Source organism: Oryzias latipes, chromosome 9, assembly GCF_002234675.1.
Source record: "Oryzias latipes chromosome 9, ASM223467v1".
NCBI lineage: Eukaryota > Metazoa > Chordata > Actinopteri > Beloniformes > Adrianichthyidae > Oryzias > Oryzias latipes.
In genome coordinates, this window is record NC_019867.2 from 13238109 (window position 1) to 13250040 (window position 11932).

The following is an 11932-nucleotide window of genomic DNA, read 5'->3' on the forward strand; positions in this document are numbered from 1 at the left end:
CATTTTAAAAAAGATAATCCATTGGATCTAATTGACACAAAGCCCCCACCACCACTCCTCCTCCCATGCCTCTGTCCTCTGCCTATAGCCCTTATTTCTTCTGAGAAAGGCCAAGTGTTTTTGTCCTGTAAATACCACGGAGCAGAGACAAAAAAGACGTCTTTAAAATGCAGTCTACAATCCATTACACATATTCCCCCTGCATATCCATTCAGTAATTATTCATTAGAAAACATTTAACGTCACACTGAATTTCACACTAGGCAGTCGAAACACAATAGAGGAGATTTGGCCTATTTTGGGGTGAGGAGTTGGGGAGGGGTTAGCTGTACAGAGGAAGGGTTAAGGCGAATGAAACGGGGGAGGAGGAGCACAGCATTTGTCTGATCTGAGAATCCCTGAAACTGGGCCGTCTTGAGACAACGGGACAGACTAAATAGTGCAGTAACGGTCTGTGCCCCGCTGCTCACTGTGACACTCATTTAGTGCCCCGAGGGCAAACAATGGAGGTTTGTTCTAAGCACTCCTGTTCTGTAATTTGGGCTCCACTCAAGCAAGGCTCCATGGAAAGATGGAGGCCAGTCAGATATGTGTGTTTTTATTTTTTTCTCTCTCCACCTGTCAGCACTGCGCCCCTCCCAGTCCACTCACCCCTGTCCCCAACAATACTCCTCACCCTGTGTCCCCACAAATAACCCTCACACGACCCCCTTCCCATAGCAACCTGCTCCCACCCACCCATTTTAAGCCAATGAGACAGGTGAACAATATCATTGAAGGGACCCTTTTTTGGACGTCAGAATCAATCTGATGGTGGTGGTGCTGGTGTGGGGTATCAGTGACACCCCCTTCCTTCATGGGAACAAACTACTTTCAGGGCTGCATATGAAAACAATGCGCTAGGACAGCGTGACTTGGGGGTCTGCCATACAGTATTACAAGTAATAACATGGATGAGCTCCTGTCAAGCATTAATGAATTCAGCAGTGATAAAATGCAGAATGGTTTCAGTATTCTGACTGAATCCAAAGGTTCACAGTTTTCTATTCAGGCCACCTTCAGTGTCAAGCTGATTTTTTCTTTCACTTTGAAGCAGAGGTGTTTCTGTTGTGAAGGCTGAACACTAAATGGGCGTTCTTAGCATGGAAGAACAAAGGAGTCTCAAGTAAAAAAAGGTATCTGATGCTTGAAAAGTTCTCACCAATGTGGCTATTTATGGCTTTTCATCTCCAACCAAATAGATGAAGTTGTAATTCCACCTATAATTAAACCATAGACCCCCCAGCCTCTGGTATAGCAGAAATCTAATAAATCCTTGAAGCGAGCATCAGATCAAGTGAGACTGCGTAGTCTCCTCAGAGCACAATCAATTGTCTTTTAATTAGGATATGAGCCCTCTTCTTGATGCACAGTGTCAGTGTTATCCAGGGAAAACATGAGGTCACCTGTCTGAGAGCTGTATTTGGAAGAAACACAAAGAAGCCACTGCTGCAAAGATCCATTTTGAAATTACTCACAATTAAGTTAATTTATCACCTTATTGGAAATAATATCTGATTTTTTATGCATTACGATGAGCTATGACCCGTCTCCTTGAGTAAGAATGAGGACAAAACTTTTACTTAAAAATGGGGTCAGTTTAAACGTTTTTTTTCCTGTTTCAGAGTTCTGTTTTTGAAACTTCTTCTCTTCCTTTTCAAAAGCGATTACCCCAAATCAAATCCCATTCGTAGTTAGTTAAGCCATTGATTAACCTCTTTCAGCACAAGACAAATCATGAATTAATTCCTGACGTGGCCCCAGCAGATCCATGGTAAATGGTTTGAACTATTGATAAAATGAAAAAAGCACACCTTTCAAAAAAGAAAGACTTTAATCTCAAACCTGCATTTTTGAAGCTTGGTTGGTTTTTCAACTGAATGCAGAGTTGTAGTATGGATCCAAATGGGAAGGACTGTCCTCCCTTCCACAGATGTCGCATCAATAAAGACGCTCTCCTGTGTCTCCTTGAAGAAGACAATCAGGGAACAAATGGAGTCAGGAGATTACGGTCGAGACAGAATCCATTAGCTCCTTCATGCAGCCTGTGATGCTGAAGATGTAAGGCACATATTTGTGATCTTAGTGTTAAGGTGCGTTGGGCCAATTGCTTAATCATTCATGCTGCAGGAGGTGGAGAGACCAATATCTTATTCAGTGCTCACCTGGGTATCTGCTGCTTTACTGAGTGTAACCTAACAAGACAGAAACTAGATCCAAAGCACGTCCATTCATCCCTCTTTATCTCTCTCTTTCTTCTCTGTCTCTTCTTCTCCAAGCTCCATTACATCACAACCAAAACAAAAAGATTCCAGACTCTGGACACATGTTTCCAGTTGGCACAGTCCCGTTTCTGATCTTTGATTTGGGCGGGTAGATTACAGTCTGATCATGCACTGCTTTCATCCAAACAATTTGTAAACAAAGCCATTGTTTTGAGCCACAGTCTGTGCTGAGGTCTTGGCTCTTTTGTTATTCTCTGTTTAAGACAAAAGGTAGTTTCTTAAATCAAAATGTGCCAGATTTCAGATACCTGAGTCTCTTGTTGAAGGAATTTGTCCTGTTTGGACCTAAAAAGTATTAAAAATACTAAAGCCTGGATGGGAGGGATGGGAAAGGACGGCATCCATGAATTTAACAGTGAAAAAGAAAAGGAGGACAATTTAGCAATGGTTCATAATGAAGGCAGGACAATAAGTGGCTGGTGAAGTAGTGAAGTAACATCCGCCCAAAGTTTCTGGAAGCAAGTAAAGCGTCCTCATTGAAATCATGTCAAAGCTTCACAACTGTAATTAGTTTTATTTTACAATATAAGAACAATTTAAAGTCACTTTAAAAAATTCCACTGTCATTCATCCATCCATTTTCTTAACCAATTTTATCCCTTTTGGGGTCACGGGACTGTCAGAGCCTAACCTAGACAGCAGCTGAACTTTGAACCGCAGCCTTCTTACTGTAAGGTGGAAGTAGAGCTGTGACGGTGTGGGATTTTTGATCACCGCAGTGATGAACCAGCAGGGGGTTCGGTGGCGCGGTTAACCGCAGCCCCCCCCCAAAACACACAAAATTCCCCGGTGGCCGCGTTGCAAATGAATAAAATTACAATGCAGGATTCTTTATAAACAAATAACAGTAACAACTAACTACTACTACTACTAATGAACTAACTACAGTATATAGGTGTTGTAGAATGACTATGTATGTGTTTCAGCGCTGTGTGTGTAGGAGGAAGGAGCACGCACAAGTGTGTTGAGGGTGCGTGTTGATTCTTCTACAGTTGACCGCTCTCAAAGTGCACACGAGTTTCACCTGTGCTCTCTGGTATAGACATCTTCTCAGAATGTTATGTATTGCCCAGTAATAAACGAGACTGCAGACACTTTGTCACCTTTCTGGTAGCCAGGAGCCTGACACCTATGAAGAACTCTGGGCAGGAGGGTCCGCCTTTGCTTATACAGACACGTAACATTGCGCTGCACAAAAACGTGTAGTGATATTCATCGAAATCTAACAGTGCGAGTTCATTTTTGGTGTTACAGAGTGAAGGAGAACAGTAATACCCCCCCCCGACACACACACACACACACACACAAAATCCTCTGGCGGGCGGACGTGTCACGAACTTAAGAACACACGCAGCTTGTAATGGAAATGAATACAATGGAAATTAATAATTAGAACGCAATAAATTTGGCGAATTCCCTCGCAAGACAGAAACTTCTGTGATAGAATGAAGATGTGCATGTGCTGCTGAAACCATGTGTGTGAGTAGAGGGAGCCCTGTGCCGCACGGCTCTAAGAGGGAGTGAGAGCCCTGCGCAGTGCAAGAGGTGAGGCGTGGCGCAGGGAGTAAAGGAGAACATTAATAAAAGGTGAAGAAAATGAAGAGTAACCACATCCCCCTGGAATACAGTCCAAAAAATTCTAAGCCAAACAGCTACAAGTGGAATGTTAAAACAGATTTTAAAACCGGTCACGCTATTTTTTCATCACATGAAGTTCCGGTTAATTCGACCTCCAGAAAAAATAGTGTCAGGTTGCCAGAAACAATAAAAAGGTCAAAGTTATTGTTATACCCTTTTTTATGTCTAGGGGCATAACATAAACTGGGGGCTCGTCTGGGATCTGTTAACCATTCACATTCATGTGTTGGTATTTGATATATGTGGGTTTTGTTCCGATTCGATTGTGCTTGGAGGCAAATTTTGGGTTTTCTTTGTGGGCCATAACATGGCGTTTGAAGTCTGTGAGCTGTTATCGAGACCAAGAGTATTTCGAAGGAGCAGTTGTTGATTGAGCAGGGAGTGCTCCAACCCTCAAGCACACCTTGGCTGGAAACATCAGTTGGAGGTGGTGTAGGCGACAGTAGGAGTGGAGGCTGCTGCAGCTGTTGTCAATGCCACTGACCCCAATCGGGTGGAGGCAGGTGCGGAAGTTCCTGCAGCCGTAGCCGTTGGAGGGACTGATCCAGTTGCATTGCTCCAGGCTGGTGTTGCCACAGAGGATGTCCACTGCTCATGAATTTTGTGAGTAAACACATTGCTCTTGTTTAAGTTGGAGAATCTGAAGAATTTCTATCAGCGTTTTGAGTGGCTTCTTTGGTCTGGCCACAAATATGTGAAGTTGGTGCTTGAATCACATTGCCTAAGTTCTGTAGATAGTGGAAAACTGTTAACCAAACTTATGTTGACTTCTGTTCGGTGCAACACGATAGTTTTGAGTAGTTTTGTGTGGATTGTGCTAGTCTTGTGAGACTAGTCTTGATGGGCGCGTGCCTTGAGGGTTATGCGTCCTGAGTTGGAGGGGCACGTGCCTCGAGGGGCGCGCGTCCTGAGTTTGATGGGCGTGCGTCTTGAGGGGCGCGCATCCTGAGCTTGTGTGGTGTGTCTTAAGTTTGTGTGGCGTGCTCTGTGAGAGCTACTTCTTTGTGTAGTTGCTTCATCTAGGATAAATGCTTCTTTGGGAAAGAAGTTTTATCTTGGGTAGGGGGGTGTTACGGCTGTGGCCGTATTTTGTTTTGTGCTCTCTTTTTGTTCTGTGTTTTGTGTATTTTATTTCTGTATCAGAGTGGGACTTCCTTGTTTTTGTGGATCTTTGTAAGTGGGTGTTTGTCTGTGTCTGATTACTTTCAGGTGTGGTGCTGGAAAGGGTGTGGCTTCCGTTGGACCCAAGCTGATGGAAGCAGCCTTAAAAAGCTCCATGTGTCCCTGCAGCCTATGAGAAGGGAGCTTTGCTGCAACCTGTCTCCACTGCAGCTTGGCGCTTTTCTCCACCTGTTTTGTAGTTCTTTTTGTACTGTGTAGTTTTTGTGAGCTGCCACTAATTCTGCAGTCATTTTTTCTTGTTAGCTGTACTTCTAGCAGGAATTACAGTAAAGTAAAAGAGTGCCAATTTTTGGAAAAACGGCCACATAATACTGAGCACAGATTCCCGAAAAAGCCCTTTTATGATTGTTCATAAAAAGTATGATTGGTCAACTCCTGTAGATTGACCCCTCGCTCCTCATTATTGCATCTAAATGATGCAATAATGTTTGCTTTGAAATCATTCTTGATCATACTGAAGCTGAGTTTGCCTCTTTAGGACATGGTAATACAGAAAATTAACATTTAAATGGTGTGCATGTGTTATGCAATACAGAATACAGAGAGAATAATATAAGATGGTATTTTGTGATATATATATATATATATATATATATATATATATATATATATATATATATATATATATATATATATATATATATATATATATGTATATAATTTTATTTTTTAGACAAAATCATTGAGCGCCCTGTGATCAAATTCAAAGTTTGAATACACAGGAGTTTCTGAAAACACTAACTTACCCAAATAGACTTTGATAAAATCTAACAAAAACAGAACGCTGTACATATTAGTAACAGTGCTGGTGAAAGACTGCTTTAGAGTTAAGAGTTTATTTTTGATTTACACCTCTGCGGGTACAAATAACATTAGTACTAACATAAGTGCAACAATGCATAATGGAAAATACCTTCGTTCTCATTTATAAACCACGGCGGCTTCCTTTAAATAATAAACTTAAGGATGTGCAACTTCAAAAATGCATGTTTATTCCCTGAAATACCCTATGACTCCAGGAACTAAATTCTCTGAAACCAGGTTCAAATGGGCGGAAGAAGCTGCCATTATCTAGGTACGTATTTGTTACCTCAGTTGGTTTTTTAATCTGTTTACTTCTGTTACCTGGTAACCAGTGTTAGATCACACAATCCTTACAAGGTAGTGCAGGTGTCCTTTTTCTCTGATGACCTAAGTGCAAGTAAAGCTCAGCTTTCACTCAGTTTGAAATTTGAAATAGTTAATGTCTGAAAAGCTCTCAGTCAAAAGGCTGTGATGAATGAATGACCAGTTGAGTGTTTTTAAATAATTCACTCTCCACTTCAGAAAAGTTGTCAAGGTTACTCCTGCCATTGCCCCACCTTTCCCCCGGCCCAGCAATGCTTGTCCAATCTTAACAAGCTTTGTGCTACCCACTGGGCTCTGATTCAGCACGAGACGGGGCAAATCCAATTACACAGGAGTCAGGGAGGTTGATTTTCCCATTATAGATTTCATGCTGGGAATGAGAGCTGATGATAACGCTCACATTACTCCATTGCTGTCCTCTCTCCATTCCATCCTCTAACTCTGTACATTTCACTGTTTTTCTCTATTTTTTCATTTCGAATTGCCCTCCATGTCTTGCCCATTTATTGCCCATTATTCTGTATTTTTGAGGCAACAAAGGCTAAGTTTTGTTTGCTCAGCACCATCATGATTAGCAGATTGGGTTACGTAATGCTCCAAATTGAACTTCATTTTCTTAATTAGGTTAAAGCACACCTTAGAGGTGCTTCTTTTTTCATTCAATTTAGCAATCTCAGATACCTGGGGGCTTAAGTTAATGCGTTATTTTTTAAAATTGTGTTAAACTCATTTTTAATCTAGATTTTAATCTATTATGTGAAAGATAATGTGGGACAAGTTGTCCGTTAACAGAAATTGATGGACAACAGAGACCTGATCCCATCGGACTATTACTTTTGCGAGGTCCATGCTTTTGTAATTATGCACACCTCGAAGGGCCTCATCCCGCTTATACCATGGTCACTTATGAAACAAATAAAATTTAAATAAATTATTCATCATTATAACTAATAATTATTGTTAGGGAGCCGGTTTAGCTCGTGCTGGTTTGCAGCGCCTTTAATCCGTGAAACCAGGGTTCAACTCCGGGCTGCTCCCTGTTCCCTTCTCTACTTCTGTGCCGGTCCCAAGCCCGGTTGCTTTGAGAGGGTTGCGTCAGGAAGGGCATCCGGCGTAAAACATTGCCAAGTTTACCATGCGACTCATTCACTGTGGCGACCCCTGATGGAAAAAGCCAAAAGAAGAAGATAACTAATAATTATTGTCATTTTTTGCTTCCAGTCGTTTTTTAAGTGGACCATTTGATGCGTGGTGCCACACGTTGTCATGGTAACGGCTACAGCGGTTGCACCCCGTTCTGCTGCTCTTCTAGCATCAGAAGTTAAACAAAGCATCGGTTCAGAGGGAAAGTTCACCTCTTACTGCTTGTTGATATCCAGATAATGAAGCAAAAGTTTGTTTCAAAGAAACAAAGTGTATAGTCTAAATAGTTCAATTCCTTCACGCTAACTCCTCATGTCTCTTCTCCTTGAATTCTCTTCTCCCTTTCTGCTGCATCCCAGTGTTCAAAATGATCAAAATCCCCAAACAGGCTAAAAGTAACTATGAAGTCACTCGTGTCTTCATTTGCTGTTGTGATAAACAGTGGATACAGTATATGTATCAATGTATAAATAAGAAGCTTGAGGTCAAAATTTTTTGAATTGCTCAGAAGAATGTCTGTCTTTTTTTTTATGTGTCAAATCAGAGCACTCCAGACCTGATGTTTTCTTTTATTTAGTTTTCAATCGTTTGAGATTTAAAAAATACCCCTTGATGATGTAAAAGTAAAAGTTGAAAGTCTGTTAAAGTAAAAAAAACAATGCATGAAGAAACTTTCTTTGTTGTATTTTGATCTTTTAGTTACCTGAATTTGAATAAAAAAACCTTAAAATGAGGCTTTTTACTGCAAAATTAGGTTTAAAAACAGATGAATCCTGTAACTCTTGTGCTATCCTAGACACTTAACCTTTGGGAGTGGGGTCATCTAGACCCACTAGACAGTGCGCTGAACCTTTTTTCTTCAATGATTTGTGATCGTCACTGGTGTCCATGGATTACATGAAATCTTTCCACCTTTATCCACCTTTGTCATGGTAGGGTGAACATGTCAATGTAAGGGTGGGGTCATCTAAGATAGCACAAGGGTTAATTAATACAGGTCATAATGAATTAATCACATAAAAAATGAAGGGCACGACAGGACATTTTTCTGTTGTAAAACAATTCCTACTCTCTGTTACCATTAAAGCACCATCACAGTGGTAAATGTGAAATCGTTTTACAGTCACTCATCTCTGAAAAGGAATTTTAGTAGGTTTTTAGCATTAGGCACTCAGAGGTCAAAAGCATTTCGATATATTTATAGCTAAAGGAAAGGACTCTGGAGTTTAAGTGTCTGGTTTTTCAGGTCATCTGCTCTGTTGGGTCACCTTTTTGTTGCTCCATGGGTTTTGCCTTGTTTCCAGTTTGTTTATTAAATGTTTTTTCTGTCTCCCACATTTTGGGTCTTTCGCCACTAGCTCCTGACATACTGTATGCAAGAATACTGCATTCCTACAACGGTGCTCTTTATTTACAGAGGGAATGGAAGTAGAGTAACTTTTCTAAATGCTTGTAAAAGGCTTACCACATAAATTCTTCTAAACTGTAAAAGGTTTCCTCTGCTTTACTGCAGTGTTGGTGTTAAAGTAAAAAACAGGTTTTGTTGAGTTTATTTAATCTAATTTTAGGTGTCAAAAAAAGGTATGTAGAACCGTTTGAGTGTTAACCATCAGATTGTACCTAAAAATATGAGATTTGTTATACATTTCTTTATAACCATTATAAGAATGTGCCTTTAAGTGTTGTAGATTTGTTACTGATTGCAAAGCGTCTTCTACAAAACAAGTCTAAATAATTTATTTTTTCTGGATCAAGTAATTTTGTTAGTGATTCAAGCTAAACTATTTAAAGAGAATCACAGCATTTAATACAGAGATTTTGTCATCAAAAACATTTAAATTACCATTCCTCAAACTCATGAGCACATATATTTCCATTTTGCAGATGATATTGTTTCAGCTACATGATGTAAAAATGCAAAATAAGGCAGATTTTATGTCAGCAATGTAAAGTATTTTACCCCTACTTAAATGTTAGCATCCATTTTTTCACTCTGCATTAAGGCAAGGCAAGGCAAGTTTATTTGTATAGCACAATTCGTACACAAATTAATTCAAGGTGCTTCACAAAACAGAAAAATGCATTAAAATCACAATACATCATAGAAATAATCAACATAAAATTTACTTTAAAAGAAAAGGAAAAAAAAAAAAAAAAAAAAAGATTTAAAAAGAAAGGAAGGAAAGAAAGGTGCAGATAGGACCTTTCAGTCATATACACGGCTAAACAGAAATGTTTAGCCGTGCATTAAGGTTTATTACATCTGAAAACCTCTAATATATGTGCATTTCACAGAAAATGTATTTAATAAAAGGTTTATAAGAATAAAATTTGGCAATGCAGCTGGAGACTCAATTATCAAAACAAGTTAGAACTTTGGAGAAGAGTATTTTGGCTAAACAGTAATGTTGCTCCTCAGCTGAGTATAGCTGCCATCTACTCCTTCTGTGGTCTTTTGGCAGGACACTGCCTTTGCCCACAGGGGTGATTAAAGAGAGAGCTGACCTCATTCTCAGAGGGTCCGAAGTGTTTTCAGTAAACATTTGGTGTAAGATGGAAACACAACCCGTCAACCCACACTTGCTGATCCCATTGTTTCCATGTTACTACTGAAAAGGCATGGAGGCCATTGCTGTGCGTCTCTGAGCCGTGGAGCTCAGTGGCACAAAAAATACAGAGCCAGCTCCCCCTCCAAAAAAGCACACCGTTTTTAATAAGGTCATTACCGAATATCAAAATAATGTCTTTAGATGCAGAAAAATCCCTCCAAGAAACACTATAGGCTTACTCCGTGCACAGCTGTTCAAATGCACAAAAAGAAAACTAATCATTTTAAACTAATTTAATATCTCTAAAATCGTATTATTCTTACATCAGAGGGGAGAAGTACTAAATGTTGCTTAATTGTCATGATCAGAGGTTTGTAAAAGAGTAAGAGACATAAGACCTAAGTGCTGTACCAGAGACCAACTTGGCAGAAACCCGTCCTTCCATTTTCTTAACCCACTTTGTCTCTTTCCGGGTCACCGGGCTGCCAGAGCCTAACCTGCCTACTGTCGGGCAAAGGCGGGGTACATCCTGGACAAGTCCTGGCACAAAACTGACAGAAAACCTAATCTCAAATGTAACATAACTGAATTTTTAAATTATTTATTAGCTTGCTACAAAAATAGCTCTAAAAGGTAACAAGGATGAGCTGAAACCCTGGACTCAAATGTGTGGAAATTACTCAGGACAAACAGGTGTGGTGATCGGAAATGGATACATTTTGTGAAGATGAAGAGCAGAGCAGAAACTGAACTGAAGAAAACATACTTAGATACACAGTATTACAAAAGTAAAACTTTTATTTAGTTTTGGTCAACAGTCATTAGAAGCAATATTAAAGCTGTCATACAGTTTTGAGCCAGATGCCAGCTCAGATGACAAAAATGAAGACATTAATTTATCTATTTATCTGCAAATCAATGCATCAAAAATGAGTGGAGCAGCGAGATTTGGCCCACCCATTTCACTCGCTGCATCAGAAAAAAGCTTTTTCTAAAAAACATTTTTCATCTGCTCCTGATTCACAGCAATTTGAATTAAGAAATACTCAGAAATGCAATTTTAATGTTAAATTATTTTATATATATATATCCTCCATCATGAGAAAAGTTCAACAAGAACATGTTAAAAACACCATAAACACAATTTTCATTGGGTCTCAAATTCTGCAATTTTACTTATAAATAAAGTAACTTAAAAGTCACAAGGACATTGTAAAACATTGCAATAAAAGAGTAATATTGTAAAATTAACAAAAATGTGTAATAAATTACAGTTAGGAAGTAACTTGAACAAAACTACTTCTCAACATCAGCTGCATCATCAGTGAGTCAGGTGACAGACTGTTATGGTCAGACTTTATGTTTCCTCCTCTGATTAGGCGGACTTTAGGACCCAGAGACACCATGGGGGGATGCTCCTGTTTTTGTCCGTTACGTTAATGCATGCAATCATTGATTGTGCCTATTGTGACAGGCCGATTCACCATCTGTACGGTCCCATGAGGCTGATACTGCTGCCTTCATGTTCAGCACTTTAACCTCTTAACTGGTTTCACATCTTTGACTGGTTCTGAAGAGTCAAACCTGCAGTTTGTGGAAAGACAACACAAAAACTGACCTCGATTTTCTATTTGCTTTGTTCTTTATAAAATGCTTGGGAGTAATTAAACCTGTCAACTCTCCAATAGATGTCAGGCAGAAGCCCCCAAAGATTTCTGATCCACCTGCTTTTGTTTTTTAAGAAAATTTATGATTTATTATCTTTTATTAAAGTGACTGAACACTTGGGGTGATTCCCTTCAGATTTCTTTCTTCTCTTGGTGGGTCTGCTCAGTTTTGTGCATTTTTGCCGCCTCCTGCCGTAGCCCACCCGACCCCCGGCCCTCTTTGTGCCCGCCTCCCTGCCTCCTTTTCCCACTGCTGAGAGGAGCAGGACGCGGCCTCTGCGGCGGGAAGAAAATTGTCTCC